The sequence below is a fragment of the Bos grunniens genome, chromosome 28 (assembly GCF_055505025.1).
Source record: "Bos grunniens cultivar Pamir isolate PY7600 chromosome 28, Bosgru_T2T1.0, whole genome shotgun sequence".
NCBI lineage: Eukaryota > Metazoa > Chordata > Mammalia > Artiodactyla > Bovidae > Bos > Bos grunniens.
In genome coordinates, this window is record NC_141192.1 from 12,841,863 (window position 1) to 12,855,535 (window position 13,673).

Genomic DNA, 13,673 nt, shown 5'->3' on the forward strand with positions numbered 1-13,673 from the left:
AGAGTTTGTTGGCTGAACATGGTAAATTCCAGATGGCTCTGCCTGCTTCAGAAAAGGAGGGCTCCAGGTCACCAAGGGAACCCCGTGATGGAGTGGCGCCATTCGCTTGGACCTCTCAACTTGGTGCCCCAGAAAGGACTTAGGAAAAAGGCAACTTCCAGAAGCAAACATGTCTTTCTTGACTCTAAGGAGGGGTGCTGTGTCAAGGACCTTTGGGGTCTGAGCATTTCTCTGGAGGAGGGGCTGGTACCCGATGGTCTCATCTTTCCTTACTGACAGTTGGAACGGCAATGGGACAGGATGAGCCCAACTTAGAGTCAGCCTGGCCGTCTAGCAGTTTTAGCTGCAAAGGGACGAAGGCAGAGGTGCCAGGGGAGGCCAGAGGGCCTTGGGAAGGGTGGAGGGTGGATCCTGAGGAGGAGACCCAGGCCACAGCCCTTCCAGCATGGCCAGAAGGTGGTGTGAGGGGATGCATCTGTGGCTGTGTCCCCAGAGTCGGGGTGGTGTCGTGGGGAGCGTGGATTCAGCTCTGGCTCTGCCACTCACAGCTGCATGACCTTGGATGAGCTGCGTATCCCTGCGTGTTGGCTTTCTGTAAAATGGGCCTCTCCTCATGGAGAGTGCGCCCGTGTGGTGAGCTAATATGGGGGAGCATGCGGCATTTAGGAAACACCCTAAGAATGAGCTGCTTCTGTTAACATTGCCGTTGTTTCTTTAGCCCCAGGGCCTGCAGGGCCTGGCCTGGGATGTGGAAAAGCTTTCCAGAAGGGGGAGTGGGAGATGGTGCCTGCCTCCTCCCCCGGCCATGGCAGAGTGTGGGGAGGCTGCTTGGGGCTCACTCCCCTGAGACTCCGTGGGGGGCTGTCCCAGCAGAAGCCCACGTGCCCTGTGTGTGTGTGGATGTGTGTGTGTGTGTGCGGTGGACATTGAGCAGACGGCTGGCAGGCTGTGAAGCCCTGCCATCCAGCCTCTCCAGGGGCCACCCTGGAAGAAGAAGGTGGGCAAAGCCCATGTTTGGAGACTGACCTGGCTTGAGGTGCAAGGCAGTCCTTTTCTAGCTGTGTCATTTCTCTAAGCCTCAGTTTCCTGATCTGAAAGGTGGGAATCCCACCCACCTTGCTGGCATGCTTTTAGGCTTAGGAAAGGTGAGGGTGCTGTTCATGAAGTCCTTCCCGGCGGTGGGCAGGGTGCCAGCTCTCTCCTGCATCATCTGCTTGACCTCATTGAAGGAGGGCCTCCTGTACAGCCCCTGGCAGCTCGAGAGGGGCCTCTTCTTCCACGTGGCCTCGGGGAACCATCCCGTGTCCCCGGGCAGCAGTTGGGTGGGGTCCTGGTGAGGGTGGGGGGCATCCCTCTGCGGCTTCTTTGTTCCAGATGCTCAGGTAGCCACAATTAGAACTGCCACTTTTTATGGCTGTTCCTTCGTGTACAGCCTCCAGGCTGTTTTATGGGTCACTGTTCTTGGAGCCACGCCTCAGGGGGAACCAGCCCTCTGGGGTGTCCCCAAGCATCGGTGGGCTGCAGTGGCATAGGGTGGCCACCTCTAGCTGCCTGTGAAAGGAGAAGGCTGGGGAGGACCAAGGCAGTAAAGCCAGGACCCAGGGTTTCCAGTCACCCTGAGGCCCTCAGAGAAAAGCCTTGAATTTCCAGGTGCCCACCTCCCATGAGAGCCATCGGCTAATGTTTAGGAAGGGCGTGACCACCTAGTTTCTGAGCTCTGACCTCAGGTAACCTCAAAAGACCTGAAGAGTAGAATGTGTTAACTTTTAAAAATGAATGATGACTGCCAATCGTTTGTTTTTGAAGAGGCTTATTTTATTTCAATTCCTATTTCTCTGTTTCTTACCATCCTTGACAGAAAGACTTTCTGTGTCTGCTGTGGTTTTACAGGAGGCAGTTTGGTGGAGGGTTAAAGGCATGGGTTTAGGGTCACACAAATACGGTATGAATCCTGTCCTCCCCACTCAGCTGCCTTGACTGCCACCAAGTCTAAAGGAGCATTATTTGGCTGTGAGCAGTTACTTCCCAGGGGCTGGGAAGAGTCAGCATCCTGCCATGCGTAGGGCAGCCCTGGACAGACAAAAGTTGCCCAGCCCCCAGTGCTGGTAGCTTCCTTAGAGAGACACTGTTAGTGGGTCCCCAATAACACCTGGAGCTTATTGTACATTTTTATGCATTGGGCACTTTTGTAAGAGCTTCAGATTAACTCTGTGAGGTAGGAAATATTGCATCATCCATTTAGAGATGGAGAACTGAGGTTCAGTACCTTGTCCAAGGTCACTCTGGTAGGAAGGGCTGGAGCTGGGATCGGAAGCCAGGCAGTCGGATAGAAGGTGTACACTCATATCACCCAGCTATAGTGCTCTGAGGCTGTTCTTTCTCCAAGAGACTATGGTTCTGCATGAGTGTGGGGGTCTATGGAGGGAGCAAGAGGTGGTGCTCCCTGCTGTGTAATCGAAGAGGGTGGGCATGAGCTCAGGCTTACATATTGCCCCAGCTCTTCTCCCCCAGCACTCACTTTTGTTTTAATTCAACTCTAGATTGTACTTGTAAGGGAGTTGTCATTTTTTAGAAAATTTCTTTCTTTATGTGTAGCTGTGCTGGGTCTTCGGTGCTGCATGCAGGCTTTCTCTAGTTGCAGTGAGCAGGAGCTGCTCTGTAGTTGTGGTTCATGGACTTCTCATCGCAGTGTCTTCTCTTATTGCACAGCATGGGCTCTAGGGCATGAGGCTCAGTAGTTGCGGCTCATGGGCTCAGTTGCCCCACGGCATGTGGGATCTTTCTGGATCAGGGATGGAAACCCATGTCCTTGTGTTGGCAGGTAACCTTGTGTTGGTTGGTAACCATCAGACCACCGAGGAAGCCCCCACCACCCATTTATGACTCCTTCCTCTAAAAGTGGCCAGGACCTCAGAGGGTAGGAATGGGTAGGAATGGGTGTTCAATCATTGAATGGATCTGCATCCCCCATCCCCCCATCCCCACTGATATAGATGCTCAGTTGATCATCTGCATGTTTGATTCTCAAGCTCTAGACCACATCCTTGTGGTGGGACATCTGTCTCAGCCTTCTGATCAGTGGAAATGTTTTTCTCGTTCCCGGACCCCTCCTTGTGCTGTGGAAATCCATGCTGAAGTGGTAGAGAAAGGGAGGCAAGGATGATCGAAGGAAGTCCAGAGGGAGGCTGGCCCTGCAGGGACTCCTGAGAACTCTAGCATCACAAATACCAGGGCCTGTTGCTTTATTTTTAGCAGTTTGAGGGGCCCCAAGGGCAACGGGGGAATGGGGGAATCCAATTTTTGGCTCTGTCTTGCTAATGGAACCTCTAGCAGTTTCTTTGCCTGATTTGTTTTGCTCTGAAGTCTGTCTTGCCTTCAGCCTCACACTGTACTTTTACTTCGACACAGCTTGGAAGAACATGGATGATGATGTCAGCCATCGGACTCGGGGTCTTGCTTCCTGCCAGCTCCCGCTTCTCCTAGGAGGAAGGTGGCTTTCTCTCTGGTTTCATGCCCTCCCCCTTCCTGGGCTCCACGCAGCCAGCTTCTCTACCAGATGAATGACTATTCCCAGAGGTGTTTCCTGGGACTGTTGTGAGAATGTTCCCATGCCTGCTTTGGTTGCTTAGAAGCCGTGAGTCCATAGCAGGGATGAGGGTGATTGGTTGGCAGGAGGCGCCTGCTGAGGGCTTGACAAGCAAAGAACAGCACGTAGGATGCTGGTCCCACAGCTATGGGACTGCCAAGGGTTGAGGGGATGGGGACCCGGCGCAGTGGTCAGATGTAAGGCAGAGAAGCACTTCCTAACTTGGTGCAGTCGCTTTATTTCCTCTCCACCATCAACATTTAAAATCACACATCTTTATTGAGACATCACTTATATATCATAAATATTACCCATTTAAATTGGTTTTGAGTGTATTCACGGAGCTATGCAACCATCACCACCATCTAATTCCAGACCGTTTTTATCGCCACCCCTACCAAAGGAAAACCCTTACCCCTGAGCAGTCACTCCCCTTTGCCTCTTTTTGCCCAGTCTGGCAGCTGCTAAACTGCTTTTGGCTAGGATTTGTCTGTTCTGGTTATTTCATATAAATGGAGTCATAGGCATGTGACCTCTCTGATCTCCATGTCATGCTGTAAGAGCGAGCCTCTATCCTTTTCTCTGAGCAGTTCTGTATGCAACAGACTTGAGAGTCACTGGAACCCAGAACATTCATATCACAAGGCCATCTTTCTCTCCTACCCTAGGCTTTAGGACCCTGGTGGAGATGGGAGATGCCATCAGATTTTGCTGTCATATACTGGTGAGTTTATGCCTCACAAGTTAGAATAAATCCAGAAAGCCATCGGTCAAATGGAATGGTGAAGTGTATAAAGGACGGTTTCATTCCTCGGTATCCCTTAGTATGGTACAGCTTTGGTGAGAAGCAAGGTTAGTTTCTTAGGTGGCATCAGTCTTCTTGCAAACAAAGGAACAAGGGCTGGGCATCTGCTGTTCCTTGCTGGGAACTCAGTTCTTCCTGGATATGTAAGCATTAGCAAGGTCTATACCTTCTGTTTTGGCTCTTGGTCCAAATAATTTGTTACATCTCTTGACCAGATTGACTTTGGCCATGTCCTTAAAGCCCAATAAATTGCCTTGAGGTTCACATAGTTTCTGGTTGAGTCACTGGCCAGTGAAGTGGCCTTGATGCTTACCAGGGCCTGTGGGGAGGGGAGGGACCATGGAGACGACCTCTGACAATAAAGATACGTTTGGAACTAGACTGCGACTTCCAAATACAGGAGCTGCTTCATCCTGGAGCTGGTGGGAAGGAGCTACCAATAGATACTTTGGTTCCTAGATTACGAAAGAGGCATAGATTTGTACTTCAAGGGTTAAAGGTTATGTGGTCTGAGTCTAAGGTGATGGCATGGTTTGTGCTTGATTGGCCAGATCATGAGCTGTCTGCTTCTTCATCCATGTTGCCAGGCAGTTATGGAGTGCCCGTCACCCACTGATCCACAGCACAAACTTGGCTTTGAACATAGCCTTAACTGTAGCTGCTCTTTGATGACCTATTTGAGATTGTCCTTTCTTTTCATCCGCGAGGCCTTGGTTGGGATGGAGATCATCATGGTTCCTGGTGTCCCTGGACGTGAACTTGTTGTGTAGCTGTGGGACCTTGGGCAGACCCTTCACTTGTGAGCCTTGGTGACCCTCTCTGTCAAGAGATGTGATGCTTAGATGAGATCATGTTTCTGAATTTATTTTGGAAAGGTGGAAAGGGCTGGCCATAAAAGCCTCATGGTCAGACCTCCTGTACACGAAGGGCCAGGGTGAAGTCTCTCCGTGACTTGGCGGAGGAGAAAATTGCCTTTGCTCAGCAGGAGGGACCTTTGACCATCTCAGTCTGGGCAGAATCATTAAGTACCCATTATGTGGCTGCCGCTGTGTTAGGCAGCTTAACAAGCGGTTTCACACCCTGTCTAAGGAGACAGGGTGGCGGAATGGAAGAGGTGTAAGGAGTGGAGCAGAGCCCTGGTGCACCCTTGGGCTCTGTCACCTTGAACAAGGGGTGTGTGTGTGTGTGTGTGTGTGTGTGTGTGTGTGGTAGCAACTTCTCCGTGTATCCTAACACCTAAAAGGGCTGTTGTGAGGACCAGGAGGGAATGTGTATAGACTGCTTGGAAATGCTCAATACATCCTACTTCCTGCTCCTCCTTTTCCTTTCGATTGGTCTGTTTCTCTCACTTCACAGATGGAGAGACCTTGGGCCACTCCCTTGTATAACAATATTGAGGAGGAGGGCATTCCCATCTCTGTTTATATACCCTTGGGAGTGGAAAGCGGACTACAATTCCAGGCCTGAGGTATTCTCTCCAGTTTGGAATAGTTTTGTGTGAATCTTGAAATGCGCCAAGGTGGAGGGTGCAGTGTTTACATCACGATAATGAGCTGTTCATCTTGAGAAAATCATATGATTGGTTCCCTTCCCACAGTTGAATGTCAACCCATCTCTACATTGTGAAAATTCATCCCATGGGGTGTGGGATGTGGGATGTGGGATGAATTTTCATGACGTAGAGATGGGTTGACATTCTACCTTGTCTTGACATCCCCTTTATACAGGTGAAGGCCTGTGGCATTGTAGGAACTGGTGAGTGAGTGGGGTGGAGGTGGAGGAGATTAACTTAGGGAGCTGTAGGATTGAAGAGCAAAGGCAGCCATTAGGAGAGCTCTAGAGCTGAGGTAGAATGACATCATATGACTGGGGTCAGAGGCTTGATCTTGACCTTGAAAAGTCAGCGTTGGGTTGGGGTGTCCAGTATTCTTGCCTGGAAAATCCTATGGACAGAGGAGCCTGGTAGGCTGCAGTCCATGGGGTCACGAAGAGTCAGAAACAACTGAGCGACTTCCCTTTTGCTTTTCACTTTCATGCATTGGAGAAGGAAATGGCAACCTACTCCACTGTTCTTTCCTGGAGAATCCCAGGGACGGTGGAGCCTGGTGGGCTGCCGTCTATGGGGTCCACAGAGTCGGACGTGACTGAAGCGACTTAGCAGCAGCAGCAGCAGCAGTATAGCAAAGGGAACTGTGCTCAATATTTGTAATAACCTTTATAGGAAGGGAATCTGAAGAGTACACACACACTTATTGATGTGCTATACACTTGAAACTAACACAATATTGTAGATCAACTATACCTCAGTTAAAATGAAAATCAAAAGCATATTAAGGGGGAGACAATCATGTGATGATCTCTTTAATTGCTGGAAAAGCATTCAAATATAATGCAGTTGGCATTTCATGAGAAAACATCAACCAATTCGGCACAGAAAGGAATTTTTTAAATTTGGTGATGGATACGTACAAGAATCTGTAGCCAATGTTATTCTTACTAGATAAACATGGGACACATTCCCTTCAAGTTAGGAATAAGACAGGAATCCCGTTACCTCTGTTGTTCACTGATGAACTATAGATCTGAGCCAGCGCAATAAGACAGGAGAAACACAAGAGAGACATGAGCAACAGGCAGGAAGAGATAAAAGCGTAATTATTTGCTGGTGATCTGATCATCTGATTAGAGGAAATCCTAGACTCTGAATCTATAAATTATTAGAAGCGACAGAGTTCAGCCAAGTGGCCAAAGGTCATGTATGAAAATACATACTTTTCTCATAGACCAATGGCAAAAAACCAGAAAGCAGAGTTGAGGAAACCAGGGCTCTGTGTAGTGAGGGGTTTTGACATCATCCACGTGGCATCCGTGGCAGTGACTGTCTCCTTGTCTGTGTGCAGTGTGACAAAGGACAGGTAGCTTTATTTTGATTTTCACAGGGGAGGAATCTGTGGTTCCGAGAGGTTAAAGTGACCTTTCCCAAGGTCACTGTGCATCGGGGGAAGAACTGGGACCTGGCCTCCCAGGGAGTTCAGTGCTCCTTCCCTGGTGCTATTCCCTGATTGCCCTCTTCAGACTTCATCCTTTCCTAGTGCTGGTCTCCCCTTGCTCATCTCTGGCAGAGGCAGGGCTCTGTGGGAGCCATGGTCCAGAAGCATTTACATTTGGGTTAGAGTGCACTCTGTGATTTCTTTCTGTATACATTTATTTTCGCTTATTTGGCTCTGCCAGGTCTTAGCTGTGGCATGCAGGATCTTTGCTCTTTAGTTGTGGCTTGTGGGATGATCTAGTGTCCTGACCAGGGAGTGAATGAACCCAGGTCCCCTGCACGGGGAGCGGGGAGTCTTAGTCCCTGGACCACCAGGGAGGTCCCTGTGATGTCTTGTATGAGCAACATCTCGTCCTTCCTAGAGCACTTGTGTGTGAGATGCTGGGTAGGGCTCGCTTTGAGGGTGCCTGGCCTGAGATGGAAACAGGGAACACAGAGGCCAGCGGTAGTTGTTGGGTGTGTTCTGGGTTCTCTCTCCCTGCATTTTGACTAGCCCAACCCTCCACTGCTTCCTCTTAGTCCGATTTACATCTTTACTTTTTAATTTTATTCAGTGCCTCTGCAACAGTTATAACAATGACATACATTCAGTGCAACTGGGGGAATAAATAACACAGAAGAAAAGGTAGTCTTATTTCCTCTTTGACAGCTATCTGCTGCAGCTTCACCCCACTGGTGGTGAAAGCCTCATATGCATGTTGCCAGTCACTCCTCCTGGTGCAAACAGGTTTTCCCTTCATTCAGTGGAATTGACAGACGCTGTGCTAGATCCAGAGAAGGCGATGGCACCCCACTCCAGTACTCTTGCCTGGAAAATCCCATGGATGGAGGAGCCTGGTAGGCTGCAGTCCATGGGGTCGCTAACAGTCGGACACGACTGAGCAACTTCACTTTCACTTTTCACTTTCATGCATTGGAGAAGGAAATGGCAACCCACTGCAGTGTTCTTGCCTGGAGAATCCCAGGGACTGGGGCAGGGGGGCTCGTGGGCTGCCGTTTCTGGGGTCGCACAGAGTCGGACACGACTGAAGCGACTTAGCAGCAGCAGGGGGTACCCAGTGAGCCAGAGATGAAATCCCTGCCTTCATGGAGCTTATCGTCTGGAAGGAGGAAGTATCTACTAGTGAGATATCTAAGGTGTCAGTTCTACTGAGAAAAATAAAGCTGAAAAAGTCCCCCACCCCCCTTTATAATTTTGAATGAAGATGTCAGGGTAGAATTTACTGAGAAAGCAAACTTTGTGCAGAGACCAGGGGACACGGGTTCGATCCCTGGTCCAGGAGAATTCCATGTGCCGTGGAGCAACTAAGCCTGTGCGCCACAGCTACTGAGCCCGTGCGCCCTAGAGCCTGTGCTGCACAAGAGAAGCCGCTGCGATGAGAAGACTGGACTACGATGAAGAGTAGCCCTTGATTGCCGCAACTAGAGAAGGCCTGAGTGCAGCAATGAAGACCCAGCTCAACCTAGAATAAATAAATACATAAAAAAAAACCAGTTGCCAAATACTCATGTAATGCTTGATTTAGCCATTCTCTTAAATATTTTTTTTCTAATTTTTCTTACGTCTTATTTTTTTATTGAAGTATAGTTGATTTATAATACCATATTAGGTTCAGGTGTACAAGATAGGGATTCAAAACTTTTACAGCTTATACTCCATTTAATCTTATTTTTATTGAAGTATAGTTGATTTATGGTACTATATTAGATTCAGGGGTGCAACATAGGGATCCAAAACTTTTATAGATTGTACTCTGTTTAAAGTTATTGTAAAATATTGACTATATTTCCTGTGCTGTAGAATATATCCTTGTAGCTTATTTATTTTATTCATAGTGTTTTATACCTCTTAATCCCTGTCTCCTTTCTTGCCCCTTCCCTCTTCCTTCTCCCCACTGTCAGCCGCTCTCTTCTGATGGACTTTCAGGCTGTTTCTTTACTCACTAGGGCAGTACTGTAATAAACACCCTTGTACGTGTTGCCTTCCGTTCTGGTGCTTCTATTCTCCTTGTTGGAGCGTGGGATTTCTAGGTCGGGGGCACATGTATATTTCATTTTAATAGATAGTGTTCGATTTCTCTCCAGAAAGGTTGTGTGACTGCTTTCTATGGTAGAACTGTTCCTAAGGCTCAGATGGCTTTGCACGCAAGTTGCTAAATTGCTGCTCTGAACAGGGGAGATCACACCTACAAAAAAGGACAGCCCTGGAATTCTCTCTCTCGGCGGAAGGTGTGTAGCCTTTCGGAGTGTGCTGCCGGGAACATCATTTGCTGTTTTGGGGAGGTTGCATTTGATGGTTGTGACGTCAGGATCACCAAGAGGATGGAAACACAGCTGCTGCTGTGTTGTTTGCATTATGGTTGATTTTCCATACGCTGAAAATAAGCACAGCAGCTTATTTTGAGGAGCAGCGTGGATACAGTCACACCTTGTCATGGGGTGCTGACTCGTGCTCCCGGAGCTCTTAAGGATAAGGCTCCCTCCGAGCATCTCATCTTATGCGCCTGCGCATGTGGGTAGAACGGCGGTGGGTGTGTACTTGACCCCTACCCCACCCCTCAACATTCCCAATGGGATCTGGTAAACTTTGAGGTTGACTTCTCATCTGTTTTATAGCTGTATGTACTTGGTGAGTCGTACTGTTGGGCACTTAGGCCGTTTCCTATCTGTCCCAGTTCAAACAATGAGTCATCTTGTGCAGGAGTCTTTTGGCAGATGTATGAGGATATCTGTTGGGTAGATTTCTAGAAGCAGAACCACTGAGTCAAAAGGGATTTGCCACTTATGTGTTGATAGATATTACGAAACCGACTTCCCTCTGGAGAAGGACCAGTGTCCCCATCCAAGAGAGTGCCGTTGGCCACACAGGGTCTTGTCACACGTTTTGAGTTTGCCAAGCTGATGCGTGAGGCGTGTCTCACCGCTGTTTCATTTTGTATCTATTTCTCAGGAGTCAGGGCAGACATTTCATCAGTCGATATGTTTCTGTTTTATGTTTGTTTACTGTCTTTCAGATCCTTTGTCCTTTTTATTTTCCTGGTGGATTATTAGTCCCTTCCAGCACAGTCTGTCCACATTATGAGGACATTTGACACTCTGATTGGATAACCTAATGTGTCTGACTATTTAGAGGTTGATCCATGTCATCTTTATTGTCAGGAGTGAAAATCTAGGCAATGGCGAAAAGGAAGTAGGTCTCAACCACAAACTCAATCATGGTTGGTTACATTTGGGCAAGTATGTGTACTGACCATTCCTCAAACTGGCTAACTCTGCCATAACAGAGAACTCTTGGACCCTGGTGTCCATCAGTCTGGGAACATCATTTTTATGGTCTCATTGTAAACATTTATTTATTTATATGTCTGTGCCGGGTCTTAGCTGTGACACGTAGGATCTAGTTCCCTGACCAGGCATCAAACCTGGGCCCCCTGCCTTGGGAGTGCAGAGTCTTAGCCACTGGACTGCCGGGGAAGTTCCTGTATGGTCTCATTTTTATCCTATCATGGGTTGGAGGAAATATGAGGGAACTTGGCTGTCTGTTGCTATAACATTTTGCTCCCTTTGCTTGAATTTGCAACTAACTCCATTGCCCGAGTTTTTGAAGCAGTGACTCCACGGGTCACCCTGCGGTCAAGGTGGTTTGCCTACTATCTCCAACTTCGGTAACTTAACACAATGATGGACATCTCCCACCTCCGTGATGTTTATCATTAACACCCAAGTGGGTGTTCCTGATGAGGCAATCCCCAAGTGTCTGGTCAAGGATCCAGGTTCCTTCTGTCCATGGCTCTATAGGTCCCCAGAGGCTGCCTCTGTGTCCCCAGCTGCCAGAGGGGAAAAGAGAGAAGGGGATTGTGTGAGGGAAGGTCTCATGGGTCAGCTGACCTGCCCACATGCCGCTGACCAGAGGCAGGCTGGGCAGTGGAGGCCAGCATGTGCCCCAGATGGTCGGTGCTGACCCCAGGCGCCTGGTGTGCCAAGATCTCTGAATGCCATGTGGGACTTTGCATTTCCAGATTGTCTTCTCAAGTGTGATTTCACTCTGTCCTTTGACAGCTCTGTGAGGGAGAGGTAAGGTGGATGTTTTTAACCCCTTTTCGGAGCTGAGTGGGTCACAGCCTAGAGACGTTGGTGCCTACGCAAGGCGAGGCACAGGTGCAGGGACAGTGGGCTCGAGAACAAAGCTGTCACCCGCCTGGCCCTTTCTGATACAGCGCAGATACATGCTGGCATGCCAGGGCCAACCTCTGTGCGTGGGAGAACGGGACTGCTTGGTGAGGGGACAGCGGAAGCTGATCTGAGCGTATCCCCCACCCTGGTGTGTGGTGAGAGGGGGGAAGACGGCTCTTACCCTTTGACCATACCAGCTGAATGGTGAAGGGTGACCGCACTGCTACCGGTAGGAAGGCTTGGCCAAGGTGGCCCATGTAGGACAGAACTGGAGCTCACCTGGTGCCTGCAGAGGAGCTGTCCCTCACCTTGACTCTGTCTACCGTCCCTTTGCTATCATTTGCCTGATGGTAACATGGAAATTGGGGCTCTCTTCTTCATACTCCCATTTCCTTGTATTTAATTATTTTGAAGCATTTGATGCTGCAGTGAGATCAGCATGTGAACTGTGATATCTCGTCTGTTCTATTTCGAGCAGCAGGGAAGCAAATGTGGGATGATGCTGTCACCTCCCCTCTGAGTCAGGACTGTGCCTCCAAGAGCCTGCTGGATGGACTGAGCCAAGTGGCTCTGAGCACACCGTGTATGCTTTCTTCTCCAGGGTGGGCACCTGGGTTTCCTTGTAGGGTGAGTGACCTGAACTAACCTGGTCAGAGCCTCTAGGGACAGAGTCATGGGTGGGTGTGTGGATCCTCAAGGTAGCAGATAGAGCTGCAAGCTACAGAATGAAGATGGGGTGTTAAGAGGCCAATGTGCAGGGCTTTGCACTATTGCTTCAGTTGAATGGCCACTGAAATTGATATGTGCAAAAGAAATGTGTGCAAACGAAATGTGTGCAAAAGAAATACCATCTTTCCCATCACTTTTATTGGGTTCTTATGAGGGTCATATGAGATAATGTGTATAAAAGTGCTTTGTAAATGGAAAAGCATGCTGCAGTATAAGGTATTATATTAATAGTAACAACTGTTAATCATGGTGATTCATTTGGGGTCGGAGCTCTCATTGCTGCTACTGTTACTCCGGACATACTTCAAAGCTGCAATTACAGTGCAGTTTCCTTTGGTACTTAATGATCATGGATTGTTAGTGCTGGAAAGAATTTTGGGGATTAACTAATCCAGCCTTGCTACTTTGTATGTGGTGAAACATACATGGAGGGAACTGACTTGTTTGAGGTCTCCAGAGCCTGAGACTTCAGAGTCTCAGTGCTAGAGCGGGTGGTTTTGCTTTTTGGGTTATGATAGCCTGTGCTTTTGAAGAGGCTAGAAACCAGGAGCTTTGGGTGGGACATTTATCCTTAGTCATTAGGTGGAGTTGCTGCTCTGACTCATGTCCGCTTGCTCACACTGACCCCACTCAGAGAGCCACTGCTTGAGGTTCTGGGCAAATTCGGACAGTGCTCACAGGAGAAGCTCAGATGCCAAGAAGGTTGGGCACAGAGTCCAAGAAAGAAGGGAATAGGAACTGAAGTGGCTTGGCAGCAAGGAAAGGAGACCAGGGCAATTCCAGATAAAGACAGGAAGAGGTGCCCCTGCTCCTGACCGAGGTCTTTATCAGATCCTACTGACCTCGTGATTCTCCCATCTGCCCTCCCCGGAATGGGGAGGGAACGCTGGCTACCAGGCACTCTCAGGAGGCGTGGCTGCAGGACAGGGAGGCCCCCTTTGGAGAGAAGACTGGGGGATGTTCTGTGTTCAAAGGGCAGCAGGCTTACTGTCAATAGTATAGGGACCAGTGGGAGGAAGTTCTGGCAAAACTGACTCTGGCCTCCTATTCGTTATTCATTTCTTCCCCGGTGGAACCCTTTACTGCCTCCTGGTCTTGCTCCCGTGTCACCTTCTAGATGAGGTCTAAAGGAACCCCTCTATTTCAACACACACCTCTCACCACCCCCATACTTTGACCTCTCTTTCTGGACTGGATTCACCATCCAAAATATACTGAAAAGTTGAAAGTTAGTATGGAGAGTTCCTGTCTACACTTCACCCAGCTTCCCCTGATGTTCACATCTTAGTAACCACAGAGTGGAGCAAGGCTGGAACCCAAGCACTGAACTT

The 13,673-nt window shown here is 49.0% G+C and overlaps 1 protein-coding gene across 16 annotated transcripts in view; it reads left to right on the forward strand.

Moving 5' to 3' along the window:
• KCNMA1 (potassium calcium-activated channel subfamily M alpha 1) overlaps window positions 1–13,673 on the forward strand; it is a 779,939-nt gene that overhangs the window by 32,839 nt on the left and 733,427 nt on the right. The window lies entirely within an intron of this gene.